Consider the following 10,051-nt stretch of genomic DNA (forward strand, 5'->3'; position numbering starts at 1 on the left):
ATTTAAACAGACCGATTAATTATGAAGAGATTGAAGCAGTGATCAAAAACCCCCCCCAAAAACAAGAGTCCAGGGCCTGACAGATTCCCCGGGGAATTCTACCAAACATTCAAAGAAGAAATAATACCTATTCTCCTGAAGCTGTTTCAAAAAATAGAAACAGAAGGAAAACTACCAAACTCATTCTATGAGGCCAGTATTACCTTGATCCCCAAACCAGGTAAAGACCCCATCAAAAAGGAGAATTACAGACCGATATCGCTGTTGAATATGGACGCCAAAATTCTCAACAAGATCCTAGCTGATAGGATCTAACAGTACATTAAAAGGATTATCCATCACGACCAAGTGGGATTCATCCCTGGGATGCAAGGGTGGTTTAACATTCGCAAATCGATCGGTGTGATAGATCATATCAACAAGAAAAGAGTCAAGAGCCATAGGATCCTCTCAATTGATGCAGAAAAAGCATTGGACAGGGGCGCCTGGGTGGCACAGCGGTTAAGCGTCTGCCTTCGGCTCAGGGCGTGATCCCGGCGTTATGGGATCGAGCCCCACATCAGGCTCCTCTGCTGGGAGCCTGCTTCTTCCTCTCCCACTCCCCTTGCTTGTGTTCCCTCTCTCGCTGGCTGTCTCTCTCTGTCAAATAAATAAATAAAATATTAAAAAAAAAAAGAAAAAAAGAAACAGCATTGGACAAAATACAGCATCCTTTCCTGATTAAAACCCTTCAGAGTGTAGGGACAGAGGGTACGTTCCACAATCTCATAAAAACCATCTATGAAAAGCCTACGGCAAATATCATTCTCAATGGGAAAAGCTGGAAGCCTTTCCCTTAAGATCAGGAACACGACAAGGATGCCCACTCTCGCCATTATTATTCAACATAGTACTAGAAGCCCTTGCAACAGCAATCAGACAACAAAAAGGGATAAAAGGTATCCAAATCGGCAAAGAAGAAGTCAAACTCTCTCTCTTCGCAGATGACATGATACTCTGTATGGAAATCCCAAAAGAATCCACTCCCAAACTTCTAGAAGTTATAGAGCAATTCAGTAATGTGGTGGGATACAAAAATCAATGCTCAGAAATCAGTTGCATTTCTATATATGAACAATGAGACTGAAGAAAGTGAAATTAGGGAATCCATCCCATTTACAATAGCACCAAAATCATACGTTGTCTCGGAATTAACTTAACCAGAGATGTAAAGGGTCTATATTCTAGAAACTACAGATCACTCTTGAAAGACATTGAAGAAGACACAAAAAGATGGAAAAATATTCCATGCTCATTTATCAGAAGAATTAACATAGTTAAAATGTCCATGCTACCCAGAGCATTCTACACTTTCAATGTCATCCCGATCAAAATACTAATGACGTTTTTCAAAGAACTGGAACAAACAGCCCTTAAATTTGTGTGGAACCAGAAAAGGCCCCGAATCGCCAAGGAATTGTTGGAAAGGAAAAAACAAAGTTGGGGGCATCACGTTGCCGGATTTCGAGCTATATTACAAAGCTGTGATCACAACGACAGCATTGTACTGGCACAAAAACAGACACATAGACCAATGGAACAGAATAGAGAGCCCAGAAATGGACCCTCGGCTCTTTGGGCAACCAATGTTTGACAGAGCAGGAAAAAACATCCAGTGGAAAAAAGACAGTCTCTTCAATAAATGGTGCTGGGAAAATTGGACAGCTACATGCAAAAGAATGAAACTTGACCACTCTCTCACACCATACACAAAAATAAACTCCAAATGGATGAAAGACCTCGATGTGAGACAGGAATCCATCAAAATCCTAGAGGAGAACATAGGCAACAACCTCTAAGACATCGGCCAAAGCAAACTTTTTCACGACACATCTCCACAGACAAGAGAAACAAAAGATAAAATTAACTTGTGGGACTTCATCAAGATAAAAAACTTCTGCACAGCCAAGGAAACAGTCAGAAAAACTAAGAGGCAGCCCACGGAATGGGAGAATATATTTGCAAATGACACTACAGATAAAAGACTGGTATCCAAGATCTACAAAGAACTTCTCAAACTCAATACACGAGAAACAAATAAACAAATCATAAAATGGGCAGAAGATATGAACAGACACTTTTCCAATGAAGACATACAAATGGCTAACAGACACATGAAAAAATGTTCAAAATCATTAGCCATCAAGGAAATTCAAATCAAAACCACACTGAGATACCACCTTACGCCAGTTAGAATGGCAAAAATAGACAAGGCAAGAAACAACAATTGTTGGAGAGGATGTGGAGAAAGGGGATCCCTCCTACATTGTTGGTGGGAATACTAAGTTAATTTACAGCCACTCTGGAAAACAGTGTGGAGGTCCTTAAAAAGTTAAAAATTGAGCTACCCTATGATCAGCCGTTGCACTATTGGGTGTTTACCCCAAAGATACAGGCGTGAAGTGAAGAAGGGCCATATGCACCCCAATGTTCATAGCAGCAATGTCCACAATAGCTAAATCGTGGAAGGGCCGAGATGCCCTTCAACAGATGACTGGTTAAGAAGTTGTGGTCCATATATACAATGGAATATTACTCAGCTATCAGAAAGAACGAGTTCTCAACATTTGCTACAACATGGACGGCACTGGAGGAGATAATGCTAAGTGAAATAAGTCAAGCAGAGAAAGACAACTATCATATGATTTCTCTCATCTATGGAACATAAAAATAGGATGATCAGTAGGGGAAAAAGGGATAAAGAAAGGGGGTAATTAGAAGGGGGAATGAAACATCAGAGACTATGGATGGTGAGAAACAAACTGAGGGCCTCAGAGGGAGGGGGTGGGGAATGGGATAGACTGGTGATGGGTAGTAGGAGGCACGTGTTGCATGGTGCACTGGGTGTTATATGCAACTAATGAATCATCGAACTTTATATCGAAAACCGGGGATGTACTGTATGGTGACTAACATAATAAAAATCATTTAAAAAAATAAAAAGGCGCCTGGGTGGCACAGCGGTTAGCGGCTGCCTTTGGCTCAGGGCGTGATCGAGCGTTATGGGATGGAGCCCCACATCAGGCTCCTCCGCTGAGGAGCCCGCTTCTTACTCTCCCACTCCCCCTGCTTGTGTTCCCTCTCTGCTGGCTGTCTCTAGCTCTGTCGAATAAATAAATAAAATCTTTAAAAAAATAATAATTAAAAAATTTAAAAAAAAAATATGGGCAAAAGATATGAACAGACACTTCCAATGGAGACATACAAATGGCTAACAGACACATGAAAAAATGTTCAACATCATTAGCCACCAGGGAAATTCAAATCAAAACCACATTGAGATACCACCTTACACCAGTTAGAATGGCAATAATTGACAAGGCAAGAAACAACAGATGTTGGAGAGGATGTGGAGAAAGGGGATCCCTCTTACACTGTTGGTGGGAATGCAAGTTGGTACAGCCACTTTGGAAAACAGTGTGGAGGTCCCTTAAAAAGTTAAAAATACCCTATGATCCAGCAATTGCACTACTGGGTATTTACCCCAAAGATACAGACGTAGTGAAGCGAAGGGCCATATGCACCCCAATGTTCATAGCAGCATTGTCCACAATAGCTAAATCATGGAAGGAGCCGAGATGCCCTTCAAGAGATGACTGGATTAAGAAGAGGTGGTCCATGGGGCCCCCGGGTGGCGCAGTCGTTAAGGCGTCTGCCTTCGGCTCAGGGCGTGATACCGGCGTTCCGGGATCGAGTCCTACATCGGGCTCCTCCGCTATGAGCCTGCTTCTTCCTCTCCCACTCCCCCTGCTGTGTTCCCTCTCTCGCTGTCTGTCTGTCACATAAATAAATAAAATTAAAAAAAAAAAAAGAGGTGGTCCATATATACAATGGAATATTACTCAGCCATCAGAAAGAATGATTACCCAACATTTGCAGCAACATGGACGGGACTGGAGGAGATTATGCTAAGTGAAATAAGTCAAGCAGAGAAAGACAGTTATCATATGATTTCAGTCATTTATGGACCATAAGAAAGAGCAAGAAGATCGGTAGAAGGAAGGGAACAATGAAGAGGGGATAAACAGAAGGGGGAATGAACCATGAGAGTCTATGGACTCTGGGATACAAACTGTGGGCTTCAGAGGGGAGGGGGATGGGGGACTGGGATAGGCCAGCGATGGGTATTAAGGAGGGCACGTATTGCATGGTGTATTGGGTGTTATACGCAAATAGTGAATCATGGAACGTTACATCAAAAACTAAGGATATACTGTATGGTGACTAACATAATAAAACATTATTTAAAAAAAAGGTTTCCTTAACCTGACAATGGGCATCTATAAAAAACTCAGCTGAAGTTATAGTTAACATAAAAGATGGAATGCTTTCCTCCTGAGATCAGACACAAGATGAGGACTTCTGACCACTTTTATCTAGTACTCTCCTGGAGTTTCTAACCAGTGCAGTCAGGCAAGAAAGAGAAACACAAGGCATCCATGTTAGAAAGGAAGGAGTAAAACTCTTTATTCACCAAAAACGTGACCATAGATGTAGAAAACTTTTTTTCTTAAAGATTTTATTTATTTATTTGCAAGACAGTTGGAGANNNGAAAGAGCACAGAGGGAGAGGGAGAAGCGGACTCCCCGCTGAGCAGAGAGCCCAGTGCGGGGCTCAGTCCCACAACCCTGAGATCATGACCTGAGCCGAATGTGGATGCTTAACCAACTGAGCCACCCAGGCATCCCTTGATGTAGAAAACATGACGAAATTTTTAAAAAAACCTATTAGAACTTGAGCGAGTTTAGCAAGGCTCTAGGATATAAATTCAGTATGTCGTATTTCTATTTACTAGCAACAAATAATTAGAATTTGAAATTTGAACTGAGGGCCTCGGAGGGGAGGGGGGTGGGGGAATGGGATAGACCGGTGATGGGTAGTAAGGAGGGCACGTATTGCATGGTGCACTGGGTGTTATACACAACTAATGAATCATCGAGCCTTACATCGGAAACTGGGGATGTACTGTATGGTGACTAACATAATAAAAAATCATTAAAAAAAAAGAATTTGAAATTTGAATATAGTATTTACAATAGCTCCAAAACTATGAAATGCTAACAAAAGATTTGATAGACCTGTACACTGTAAACTACAAAATATTGCTGAGAGATATGGAATACAGAAAGAAATGGGAAGAACCTTGTTTATGGGCCAGAATATCTTCAATATTGTTAAGATGTCAATTCTCCCCAAATTGATACACAGATCCAGTGCAGTCTCAATTACAATACTAGGCTTGATTTTTGTAGACAAGCTGATCCTAAATTTCATATGAAAAGCAAAATACTTCTATAGCTAAGACGAATATGAAAAAGAAGAAATCTGGACCAGTAACACTATTTGGGGAATTATTATAAAAGTTACATACACTACATAAAAATAGCAGGGGTATTGCTGTCAGGATAGAAAAATAGATCATAGGAACAGAACAGAGTCCAGAAAGAAGCGCACACATATACATTGTAAGGGTTTTTTTGTTTTTGTTGTTGTTTATGATGGAGAAAGGATAGCCTTGTCAACACATGGTGCTAGAAGAAGATGGCCCATGCTTCCACTTTCCCCTGCGTGAAGTAACCTTGGGTCCATCCCTTGTACCATATATGAAAAGTAACTCAAAATGGAGCCTAGACCTGAGGGTAAGCCTAAAATTATAACACTTCTAGATGAAGGAAAAAATCTTTCTGACCGTGAGCTGGGACAAGATTTTTTAGATATAACACCAAAAGCGTAAAAGAACAAATAAATTTTTATCAAAACTAAAATGTTTGCTCTTCAAAATATACTGTTAAGAAAATGAAAAGACAAGCCAGTAACTGGGAGATATTTGCAAAGCATACATCTCATAAAGGACTTGTATACAGAATATATAAAGAACTTTCAAAACTCTAAGAAAACACAGATTTTTTTTTTAAAGGACACAGTTTTGGAAAATTCACCAAAAAAGATAGATTCCAAATAATCACATGTAAAGATAGTCCACATCATTAGTCATTAGGAAAATGCAAAATAAAACGTCAACAAGACAGCATTACGCATGACCCACGAGTAGAATGGCTAAAATTAAAAAGACTAACCAATACCAAGTGTTAGGTAGGATGTGGAAGAACAAGAACTCATACATTGCTGGTGTGGATACAGAATGCACAACCACCTTGGAAAACAGTTGAGCAGTTTCTTAAAAAGTTAAACATATACAGGGACACCTGGGTGGCTCAGTTGGCTAAGCGTCTGCCTTCAGCTCAGGGCATGATCCCAGGGTCCTGGGATCGAGTCCCACATCAGGTTCCCTGCAGGGAGTCTGCATCTCCCTCTCCCTCTGCCCCTTGCCCTGCTTGTGCTCTCTCTCAAATTTTTAAAAATCTTAGAAAAAGTTTAAACATATATATAACTTCTAGTCATCTGCCCAAAAGAAAATATATGTCCTTTAAAGACTTATATGCAAATGTTCCTGGCATATTTTTTGGTAATAGCCAAAAATTGGAAAAAATGCACTATTAGCAAGGATGGAGGGGGGGAGGGCATAGTTACTACATTCATTTCTGATGGTAATGCAAATTATTATAATTCCTATATATTTTGGCAAGAGCAATAAGAATTGTAATTATCTTAAAGATGCATTATGTATAAAACGATATATGTACCAGGTTACTCACATTAGCTTTGTCTGTAGAAGCAAAAGGCTGGAAATAATTCATTGTCCATCAACAAGGAACTAGATTTGTAAGAAAAGGTATTTAACATTCTCTATTAGTTTGCTAGGGCTGCACAACAAAACCACAAACTGGGGTGGCTGGAACAGAAACTTATTTTCTTTCAGTCCTGGAGGCTGGAACTCAGCAGGTTGTTCTTGTTTTTTCGAGGACCTCTCCCCTTGGCTTGTAGACACCCACTTTTCTGTGTGTTTGCATGGTCAACAAAATCAAAATGAAACAATGAGGCTATATAAATATTAGAATGTGGCCAAGTCATCATGATTTGCAGCTCTATACATGTATCAGCCAAAGCTAGTTAGGAAACAAAATAACTGGGAAACCACTTCGAAAGAAACGGGATTGGACTTTGTGTGTGATCAGTCATCAGTGAGCACACCGGGTGGTGGAAAGGGGGCACTGACTTTCACTTCCTACATTGCTGTTTCATTTTAACTGCATACATATTACCATTACAAGAAAAAACATGTTTAAACTTCTAACCACAATTCTAAATAGGCAGTCAATATATATCAATACAACATCCAAAATTTCAGATTTTCAACTAGTATACATTCATTTCAAAAAAGGAATATACTTATTTTATTTGGGAAATTAAATACAAAAGTATATCGTATAATGTAAATTCAGGAAAGCTGGTGGGCTGGCAACACTACAATGTCCTTCACGGCCACTCACCCTCACAGGGGACTCACACGGACCACCGGCCTCACCTGGCTGCATCTTCTGTGTGCTCTGTGATTAGAACGAGGGAGGGGACTACAGACCCACAGTTAAAATATCAACATCATCCATCCCATTCACTAGGGAAATTGTCCTTATTGTTTACCTGCAGAAATTTAGATGAAATTCTTATCTGGCTACAAAAACTATCGAGACATTTTTTCCAATAATGAAAATAATTTGTAAAGGGCAGCCTACAGACCAAAGTAGGTATGAAAACATACAAATCCACATCTCAAGTAAAGCTTTTCTATACCTTGGATTTCTTGAATGTAATTTTGGCCGGAAACATTTCCCCTATGTAAAAATGAAACTGCACATTTAGTATCTGCCAGGTCATGGGCTTATCTGGACTTTTAAATTTGAATGCCTCTTACCGACTACTGTAGTGGTCGTGGAGGGGACTGGTGGGGAAAGGCCACTGCCCAGCAGGCAAGAGCCCTCTGTGCCTCTGCAGCCCATACCATTCAGAGTTCATCAGACAACAAGAGGGTGCCCTCCACTTTGCTGACCAGCTTCATGTGTCTTTTCAGTCAGTGTGAATCTGGGGGGAAAACTAAACAAAGTTCCTGTTCTAGCCCGTTTCTATTCCCCTCTTCCAAGTGGTAATACGGGTTCCTAGCCCACAAGCTCACGGGCAGACGAGCCAGATCAATTGCTGTTGGAAATGGGCAAAATCCAGTACTCTTCCTTTCTGCTTCCCAAACAGCCAGATGATAAATTACTGTCATTAAAAAACATTACATATACTGAAAATTTGGATAGACCATCATCTCTATCTGCCCTTGTGATTTGGAAACGCATATCCCAGAAGCCCAGCTTCTGGGCTTGCACAACACACACCATCAGAAACAACACAGGATGCAGAGACCTACCTTCTCCCTATGCAGCAAGAGATTATTTGAAAGAAATTCAAATGGCAGCGGGCGGCTGGGGACAGGGTAGCGTCAAGTGTAACTTTCCCCCCAGTGCTGCCTAGACATCAGGCAGGCTACTAGCACCATGAAGATCTGGACTTCAAAAAGCATCTTTGACCAGCTGTGGGAAACTGTTATAACAGCTGCAATGCAGAAATACCCAAACCCTATGAACCCAAGCATGGCTGGAGTTGATTTATTGGATAGACTTACAGATCACTCTGGAAAGTTGCACAGCCATACACTTCTCAGCACAGAAACTGCCTTCCATTGTGAAATCTCTTATTGGTGCAGCAAGAACTAAAACACAGGTACAACAACATTCCATAGTTGATCCTACAGAGAAAACAACTGTACTTGAATCTACTAATATTTTATTTACAAATACGGTTTCAGTAGTTGAAACTCATATGCAAACCACATCCTCAGGACACAGAAAAAACTGTTTTGACTCAAGAAGACATAGTTATTGTGAAAGGAGTCAGTCTCAGCAGTTACCTTGAAGGACTGATGGCAAGTACAGTATCTTTGACTGCTAATAATATTGGGCTGAGAAGCAATGGAATGGATAATACAAAAATTAAGTGCTGAGGGGCACCTGGGTGGCTCAGTCAGTTAAGTGTCCAGCTACTGATTTTGGTTCAGACCATCATCTCAGGGTCATGAGATCCAGCCCTGGGTTGGGCTCCACACTGGGCATGGAGCCTGCTTGGGATTCTCTCTCTCTCTCTCACCCTCTAAAAAAAAAAAACCCCAAGATTGAAGAATTGGCAGCTTCAGCAAGAAGGAGTATAGGGACACCAATGGCAATTGCACAGCAGCATTTGTGAAATGTCAGCAAATGACAAGGAAAGCTGGTAGGCGACACCCACTCCCCCAGGTCTCTGCAAGCTGGCAATATATTTATTTGTCATTTAAAAATCAGGATGGGTGGCTCAGTCAGTTAAGCATCTGACTCTTGATTTTGGTTCAGTTCATGATCTCAAGGTTGTGGGAGTGAGCTCCCCGTCAGGGTCCCACTCAGCAGGGAGTCTGCTTGGGATTCTCTGTCTGCCCCTCCCCCCACTTGCTGGCTCTCTCTCAGAAATAAATAAATAAATCTCTGTATTTTAGGGAAAGTTGTTTTCTTTTTTTTAAATAAGCTGAACAAAAGCTATATGACTTTTCATCAAACCAAAGAGGTGCAGGGTTTCTAAATAAAAAGTGTCATCTGAAAGTAGTATTGTTTGAAATGACCACCTAATTTTGAGGATTCCAGTATTTACACAAAAATTTTCATAATTCATAATTCATCGTATTGGCATAATAATCTCCTTTAAGGAAGAATTTTAAAACTTGTCATGCATGGGAATCCTTGCAAAGCAGAGCCATCTGAATACACATAATTACCTGCTGTGGTACACCTCACAAACTAGTATGAGGGAATGCTCTTTTTTTTTTTTAAAGTTTTATTTCAATTTAATCTCTACACCCAATAGCTCCAACTTACAACTCTGAGATCAAGAGTTACATGCTCTTCCAACTAAGCCAGCCCCTGAGGGAATGGTCTTTAAAAGGAGAAATTAGGGGCCCCTGGCTGGCTCAGTCAATTAAGTGTTTGACTCTTGATTTCAGTTCAGGTCAGGATCTCGGGGTCGAGAGTTCAAGCCCCACATAAG

At 40.7% G+C, this 10,051-nt stretch overlaps 1 pseudogene; it reads left to right on the forward strand.

Moving 5' to 3' along the window:
• Positions 1-7,921: 7,921 nt before the first annotated feature.
• On the forward strand, positions 7,922-9,271 carry LOC103681919 (annotated as a pseudogene).
• Positions 9,272-10,051: the final 780 nt, after the last annotated feature.

The sequence above is a fragment of the Ursus maritimus genome, unplaced genomic scaffold (assembly GCF_017311325.1).
Source record: "Ursus maritimus isolate PB19 unplaced genomic scaffold, ASM1731132v1 scaffold_38, whole genome shotgun sequence".
In the NCBI taxonomy this organism is placed as follows: Eukaryota; Metazoa; Chordata; class Mammalia; order Carnivora; family Ursidae; genus Ursus; species Ursus maritimus.